This window comes from Papaver somniferum, chromosome 6 (genome assembly GCF_003573695.1).
Source record: "Papaver somniferum cultivar HN1 chromosome 6, ASM357369v1, whole genome shotgun sequence".
Lineage (NCBI taxonomy): Eukaryota > Viridiplantae > Streptophyta > Magnoliopsida > Ranunculales > Papaveraceae > Papaver > Papaver somniferum.
Window position 1 is genome coordinate 155,385,991 of NC_039363.1, and position 8,889 is coordinate 155,394,879.

Here is an 8,889-nt window from a genome sequence, read left to right on the forward strand (position 1 = left end):
CGCTATTAGACTAGTCAAGGAAGGTCTTAGCTGCTAATAACTCGATTAGTTTAACCCGGACGTTAATTAGTAGGAATTAATCTAACAACGTTTTAGATACAAAATTAGTACCGTTGAATAGATATCGAAAAGTTATGTGAGATGGACTACTCGAACGTGTCATTCGGATACCGGACGAAGAAGATATCATCAGATATGAATGAAGCGTAAAATTGTTATTTCTCTTTTAAATCGCCGAGCTGCCCTTATCCTTTTCTTGGGTGCCTTATTAAATCTCGTTTGCCTCATCATCAATACGTGTCGAAGAGAGATCATTTCTCTTATTATTCTTATTCCTTCTTCTCTTTCTTTCTTCTTCTTATATTCTTCTTCTTCTTCGTTTTTCTCTCTGGCGATTCTGGAGTCTTTTCTGAAGCCGTGAAATCAAAAAGAAACTTAGGGGAAACAATTATCTAGTTTAATAGATGAAGAAGGGGTGATTGTTCTGTGAAACTTTGAAGAAGGAGATGCTTTTGATAATGAATCGAAAACAGGTAATTAGGTTTCAAATTGATTGATGTTTCTTTATGAAATCGTTCTGTTTTGATTAATTATAGAGTGGGTTTGCTGTTAATTGAAGTATAGATAGGTTTATGGAATTTAATTTTAGTTTCTTAGTTAATCAAATCTGAAATTAGGGTTCGTATGAATTAAGTTCATTGGTTCGGTTGCTGCTGATGAAGAAGATGAACTAGATTGAGGTTGGGTTTTAATTCAGGTTTCCAAAGAAGAATCAGAAGTTAGGGTTTTTAATTTAGAAGATGGTAGAATTGAGATGTGAATCGAATTAAGGTTAGATGATATGAAGATGGGTCTGTTGTTGTTTCAATGGGGTTGATGATTGTAGGTTGAATTACAGAGAACTGATTACAGGACATGAAATGAGTCAGTATGGTGTTGATACCTGGTTGCTGGTGCAGGACAATGAAGGAAAGTTGGTATTATTACTTAAATTGTAATGAAGTGATTTGGATGAGTTGTAGATGATTTGGTTGTACAAGTGAAGTTGTTGGTGTTGAACTGGATTATGTGAATGGCTTGCTTGACTACAGTTCATGGAATTGGCAGTGATTAGATAAATGGGTGTATTTGAGTAAGAGTTAATAGATTTGTGATTGTGATCCATGTTATTGGTAAAGTAACAAAGAAGTTGTTGGGGTTCAATATGCGAGGCAGCTAGTGAGAATATGAAGTAAAGGTTGGTGCTGTTAACTTGAGTATAGTGCCGCCATTATGGATGGAGTGGAGTGAAGCTAAGAAGACGACAATGCTGAGAGTGTTTCATTTGGATTGAAAGTGCTGAGGAGGATATTTTGATTCAGCTGAACTGGTGTGCTGGTGGTGTTGATTAGGATGTGTTGTATCTAGAGATGGAAAGTTTTGTGAACTGGTGTTGGAAGTGGAGTTGAACTGTGGGTGTGGGTGATATGGAATGCAATTGAGTTGCAGTCAAAGATTATGAATAAACTGTGGGGGGTTCATGGTATTAAATGGAGCTGGTATTAGTATTACAGATATGAAGATTGTGACTTTGAAGTTAGTGTTGTATGAGATGAAGTTTAGATGTATGAAATTGAAATAACTGAGTTGGTGTAAGAGTAATGAAATGGAAAGCAATTACAGGTGTAAATGATACAAACGGATTCTAGTGTTGTAATTAGAAGTTTTAGAATTACAAGGCAGAGAAGAGATCTTTAAGTTGTGTTCACTTGCAATGAGAGTTAGAAATGCGTTATTTGAGTTTTAGTCTGTTATGTGTTGCTCTATGCTTTAGTCTTGGCATGTTTAATCTGAATCATTTTTACTGACTGAGTTAACTCACCTATTTCCTATTTGACTCAGTGAACCTTGGATTCAGTTGATTTGACCTTGACCTCCTGACAGTTGACTGTTAATTGACCTCTGACTGTTATTGACAGTTAGTTGACTTAGGTGGAATGGGCCTCGTGTAATGGACTTGGTTTAGTGAACTTGGGCTTATAGTCAGTTTTCCAAATGAATATATAATATACCTTAGCGGTCTGAATTAACATTTGGTTTCTTATATAAGGTTGTAGATATTTTTAAGACTTAACTAATGACTTTTAGAATCAACCTAATTTAATTAGGAACTCTTAAATATGCTAAAGATAGATAAATAAAAGGTGTAGAACCATAAATGGACTTAGAACCTTAGATAATTCACTTAGCATATAACTGGAGCTTGTATGAGATTATGTATGAGCCTTGTATGATCCTTTTGGATAAATTTTTAGAGTGCTTGTGTGATTAACAATTAGTCTGTATTAACGACGATCGATTCAAAGGATGAACCAGTGGATCGTGGATCTCGAGGTAGGCGTGGATTGTCATCAAAAGATGTGGGAATACTTTAACTCTTTTGTAACCATTGATGTTGTTTCTTTGATAAAAGTCTTTGTTTAACAAACTCATGCATTGCCTAATTGTGTATTCCATGCATTGTTTATTTTAAATTTCGAAAATACTATTGATTCTTTTAATCTTTCCATTGCTTGGAAAGGAATTGTAATGCTTCGCTTGTCTTCATGATTGTCTTTGGGAAATGAGAATCCAACTATGGTATATCGGATACGCTCCTTCGTTATTTTACTTTTGTGCTTTATACGGTGTGGAATTGGCATCAATATTACGGGTGTGTACATTCACCCACAGACTATCTAGGTGGTACGGCCATCAATATTACGACGTGTAAATGTCGTCACAGAAAGTTATCAGGTGTGTAAATGTCACTGCAGAAATTAAAGAAGGAGTTTAGGTCCATATACAATGATTGTTTATTTAAGTGGTTTGATTGTCTTTTAATATTTGGAAAAACATGTATTTTTTTCCAAATCATGCTAATGATTACTTAAAAGTTAAATGTTATTCCTACGGGACACCCCTTTTAGGGATGATGTGCTCACCCATTCCCACTTTTAGTTTCAGAGACAGATCAGAGTTGCGCAGCGGAAGCTTCGAGGAGTTGACTTCATTAATTAGTTAAGTTCTGCTATATTTATTATGTTTGCAAACCAAATGACTATTGTATATGTATCATTTAAGAGAAGTTCTTGTATATGTATATTTCTAAGCGGGGCTAGTTTTGGGTTAAGTTTTGTAGCAGATTTATTAATTGAATGTTTAAGTAAATGATTTAGATTTTTAATGCCTCTTATTTAGCTAATCTCTTGGATTAGTCAGCTACTAGCTTAGGAGGCGCTATGATCACTTTTTCTGAAACGGGGCTAAAGTGTCACTTTTTCTGAAACGGAGCAAAATATCACTTTTTCTGAAACAACGCGAAAATATCCCTTTTTCTGAAACGGGCGAAAGTATCACTTTTCTTGAAACAGGAGAAAATTTAGATTTTAAATTAAGGAATTATTTTTGGACATTATAAGTTTATTCGAGGATATATTAGTCATTTGAAGGTTTAATAGAGGTAGAGGCTCAAAGATAGCACCTCATTGGTGCTATTTGATTTCCTCTATATAAATTAGAGATTGGCCTCTATCTATGTAGAGGTAGTGGAAAAAACAAACACCAATATAAACGGGACCCACCACTACATAGAGGCTAATAGAGGTTAGCCTCTACATAGACGAAAAAACAAACATGCTGTTAGTGCATAAGTCCAAATGATTACATGGACTTTTGATTTACTGCTGCTGCAATTTTGGTCCATTAGTTTAAGATTGGCATTTTTGTCCCGTATGTTGACTTCCATAAGCCATGAAAATTTGTGTACTCAGATAAGCGGTAACTATTGTGGCTAGAAAATTATTTCTCAAAATTCTGCAAAACTAGACAAAAATCATCAAATTGTACAAAATGAAAAACTAAACAAATATAAATTAAGACACAAAAACGACGTGTTTACACACTCATCAGTTGAAAGAGATTACGAGAACCTCGATAATAAAAAAACAAGATCACGATACACGAATTATCAAGGTAAAGATAGTCGGACCTAGCTTCACGAATCTCCAAAGCAAATTCTTTCAATCGTAGACCTGAATATGTTTCTCAAAGGAAAACTAGGTTTATAGAGGACGCCTCTTAAATCAACCAGGAAACAAAGTGTCAGGGATTGATTTTCCCAGTTGAAAGAACATCTTTATTTATAGTTTTCAAAGACCATAGGTTGCTTAGAATTCAAGCTAAGATAACTTGAGAATCAAGCAAACACTTTTAGGTCTTGAAAATATAATAGAATAATATATACTAGAATAATATAGAATAATATATACTCGTAATTTAGATGCAATCATATAGCCGAAGCTAATAGCATTTATCAAGGAGTTTAAATATACAAGATAACCCCTTTAAAATTCCACAGCCGCACACCCCTCAAGATATGACCATTTAGCACAAGTTCAAAAGAACTCTCCCCCAAGAGCGACCTTAATTTCAAAAGAAAATAAGGATTTTGATTGGACACCAAAAACCATGAGAATGATTTTATATATCCAAAAACTCAATCAAATTAATCACAAGTAAACCCAGTATTAATTTAATCGGAATACGCAATCAAATTAAACACAAAATTGATCAACTTAATTGATTATGCTCGACATAAGAGAACTTACAGAGCATACGACTAACATAACCATTAAAAAATGAATATGATAGTCGTTCATATACTCAACATAAGAGGAATCTTACGGAGTATGAAAATACTCAACTAGATTAATTACAAGAGAACCCATAATTAATCTAATTGGAATACACAATCAAACTAATTACAAAAGTAATCAATTTAATTGTCATTTTATTTTGCTCGATATAAAAATACTTATGGAGCAATAACTAAATAACCAAACAAGATGATTAATTTAGTTCAAGAATGCTCAACATAAAGTACCTTACGGAACAACCAACAAAGCTAATCAAAAATTAATCAACTTGGTTGTCGTGCTCAACAAAAGACACATTACGGAGCCTCACAGTATTACATAAAATATGGATCTGTGAAGATCAATACTGTGGCATATACAAGGATTCATTCTATCTTCCATCACTATTTACATAGCGGTATTCAATAGACATAATCCTTAAATACCAATTTTTTTAACCTATCTTCCATCAAAGAATTGACAATATAGGCTTAACTTTTGTATATGTCAAAAGTCTATTCATCCTTAAATCAATACATGAATACCAATCATGAACGACTTTACTTTTGAAAAAATATGGGACAACATAGTTCACGGACGTAAACACCAATATCCCATAACAAATTGCAATATAACAAATCAGAAAGATTAAATACTGCAAACCATCATCCTCCAAATATTTTTAGAATTTAAACCAATAAACCTAAAAAAGAACAAGAAGATGAAAAGTAATACCTATGTGTAGTCACAATCATTGCTATTCAAGTACTAGTTATTCTTCCAACTAAACCAAAAATAAGACATACTAGGAAACAATATCTTTGAGAAATTCCTTATCATTCCCGAACTCCTTGTCGTCAACAGCCATCGGAATGTAAGGTTCGTGGAGGAAGGAGTCAATACCAACAACCGTCTTGGCTGATGATGTCGAACCAGGGTCTTTTGAATTTCCAAATATCTTAAAACACAAGCCTTTATTTCACTAATCTCCTTTCTTACTTCCTTCAACTCATCAAGTACATCGGAAAACTTCTGAGAGTTAGAAGGGACGGCCTTTGGCTTTCTTGTATTCCTCCTCTTTCTTTTCAAGGAAGGAGTTACTGGAGATTTCTCTTTTTCCTTGATTGATGGCTTAACAATCATATTGACATCTTTTGCATCCAAAGACATGATGCTTAGAGAACAGTTATAAACAACTGGTTTTTGTGAGTGGAATTCACAATCTCATCAAGCATTCCTAAGATATAAAAGATATCAAAGAGGAAAAAGGAATGTAGGGTTCGCAACTTTTAAACAGGTTCGTGGACGCCCAATTCTAAACCCTATAAAGAGTAGAATTGTCGATAATAACCCTTTACTTTATTTGATAGACAGGAAAAAAAATCCTAAGAATAAAAAAAATTTCCTAAATCCTAAGCGGTAAACAATCTTATATCTTTTTGATCAGGCACATGAGACAAGATTTACCAAACAATACAATTAATTTGTGTTGTGGTGAACAACAATTTGTCCACCATTTTCCTCGTGAGAGGAATCCTCGGAATTCTTTCTATCAAAGCGATTTGACTATACCTTCTTCTCTAATGGTCTTATTTTGTCTCTGGAAACCATCTTCTTAGACGAAGATAAAATCCTACATTCCTCAGCAGTCTTCTGAGTAAGTTTAAGCTTCCTTTCCAATCGATTTGATCTTCATTGAAGTTTGTTTGCGTGCCTCACTTGATGTTTGTACTTGTAATATCTTGATAGTTCATGAACCTTATGAGAACAAAACGAGCACGTCAAACTTGGATAGTATTCAGGCATCTGCGGTGTGAAAGCAGCCAGACACATAGTAGATCCTGAAACATTACAACCAGAGTTTCCAAAGGATGGGTCAATTGATTCTTCCAGCTTGATTGGATTTTATTCTTCACCGAAACCATCAAGGTTGATATATGTATTGCTACAATTATCAAAATCAATGTTTTCACATAGAAGGCCAACACTTGATTTCCTATCTTCATCAGAATCATAGATCTCAGACATCTCATCAAGTGTTACAGCAAGACCTTTGTTCCCAGTGTATTTTCTACGATTTGGGCACTCGTTTGCAAAATGACCAAAACCTTTACACTTAAAGAAATGTGGCATATCCTCGTCATCAACCTCGTCAGCATCTCTGTTTTTAAGAGGAACGTGATTGTGAGGTTTATCTGACGACCTAGGTTTGTCTCTTGAAAACTGTTTACTTCTCTTCAATAGAAGATCCCTAAACTGTCTTGTGATCAAGGAGACTGATTTTTCAAGATCTTCATCCAAAAAATCACCCTCAGACTGATCATCCTCAGAGACATAAACACTTTTACTTTATCAAGTAACTTAGTGTTCTTCTGTGCTTTAAAGGCAACATCCTTTCCGATTTCTGATGTATGCTCATGATCAAAGATCTTTAGCTTTCCAACTAATGTATTTCTGGAAAGATTATCAAGGTTATTTCCCTCAACGATGGCATGCTTCTTAGACTCGTATCTAGATGGCAGCGATCTGAGAATTTTCATCACAATGTCCTTTTCAGGAATAGTCTTACCCAATGCAAAAGATGCATTAACAATTTCAGACACTCTATGATTAAACTCATCAAATGTATCTTCATCTGCCATACGAAGGTTCTTCCAATCGGAATTAAGGTTTTGAAGCTTAGCTTACTTTTCACTGGAGTTTCCTTCAAATACGGTTTCAAAGATATCCCAAGCATCTGTAGACCTAGTGCAATTTGACACATGGTGCTGAAAATTTAGGTTAATGGCATGTATGATGGCATTCAAACCATCAGAATTTTGATTTGCAGCAAGTATCTTGGCAGGATTATATTCACCAATATTCTTGGGAACATTTACATCTCCAACTGCCACAACGGGAGCATCATATCCATTAACAACATATACCCATGATTGAAAATCACGCGCTTGAAGAAATGCTCGCACAACAATTTTCCACCATAAGTAATTAGAGCCATCGAAGACTGGTGGTACGTTAATAGAGATAACACCTTTGTCCATAGAGTCAGATCGCTACAAACATAGACTTGTAAGGTCTTGAACGTGTTTGCCTGCTCCGATACCAAATGAAAAAGCGGGGGTCTAACAACACCACTCAATATTTCGCTTAGAAATCTGTATGAAAAAACTCGAATATACTTTTAAGAGAATCAACAAGACTCAATCAATTAAAATTACATCAACGAGTTTATATCTCTCTCTTGTTTTGATTTCCTCAAACAAAAACTGCGAGTACTAAAAAATACAAGGAATAACTTGGATGGTACCAAAGACCAATATCCAAGGATAAATCAATGACAATCAACAACCAAAGGTTGGATTACTCGAATTGATGATCTAACGTACAACCTGTATTATTTCAGTTATAAAGATAAAACAATATAATGGGGAAACTGAAATAACACAGACACCAGCAATTTTGTTATCGAGAAAACCACAAATGCAGAAAAACCCTGGGAACCTAGTCCAGATTGAACACACACTGTATTAAGCCACTACAGACACTAGCCTACTCCAAGCTAACTTCGGACTGGACTGTAGTTGAACCCCAACCAGTCTCCCACTGATCCAAGGTACAGTTGTACTCCCCACGCCTCTGATTCTAGGAGGATACTGCGCACTTGATTCCCTTAGATGATCTCACCCGCAACTAAGAGTTGCTACGACCCAAAATCGCAGGCTTTGACAATAAACAAATCTGTCTCACATAGACAAGTCTATCAAAGGATCAATCCGTCTCCCACAAAAAAACCCTAAAGTTTTTGTTTCGTCTTTTGATAATAATCAAGGTGAACAGGAACCAATTGATAATCCGGTCTTATATTCCCGAAGAACAACCTAGATAAATCAATCACCTCACAACAATCTTAATCGTATGGTAGTGAAACAAGATGTTGCGGAATCACAAACAATAAGACGAAGATGTTTGTGACTACTTTTTACATCTTTCCTATCGGAGATATTAATATCACTCCAATCAATCTGATTGTACTCGTACGATAGAAGATGCAAGATCAGATCACACAACTACGATAAAAGTAGTATCGGTCTGGCTTCACAATCCCAATGAAGTCTTTAAGTCGTTAACCTGGTTTTAGAAGAAGAAAACCAAAGGTTAAAGGAGAAACGACTCTAGCACGAAAACTAGTATCACGCGTGAAGTGTGGGGATTAGTTTTGCAGAGTTGCTAGATT

At 35.1% G+C, this 8,889-nt stretch overlaps 1 long non-coding RNA gene across 2 annotated transcripts; it reads left to right on the forward strand.

The window, feature by feature from the left end:
* The first annotated feature begins 376 nt into the window (after positions 1-376).
* Positions 377-3,151, forward strand: LOC113289865. Of its 2 annotated transcripts, XR_003331177.1 has the most exons (3): positions 377-533; positions 2,346-2,775; positions 2,980-3,151. It is a non-coding gene; the product is annotated as an uncharacterized LOC113289865 (long non-coding RNA). The 2 variants fall into 2 exon arrangements; XR_003331176.1 differs by lacking the exon at positions 2,346-2,775.
* Positions 3,152-8,889: the final 5,738 nt, after the last annotated feature.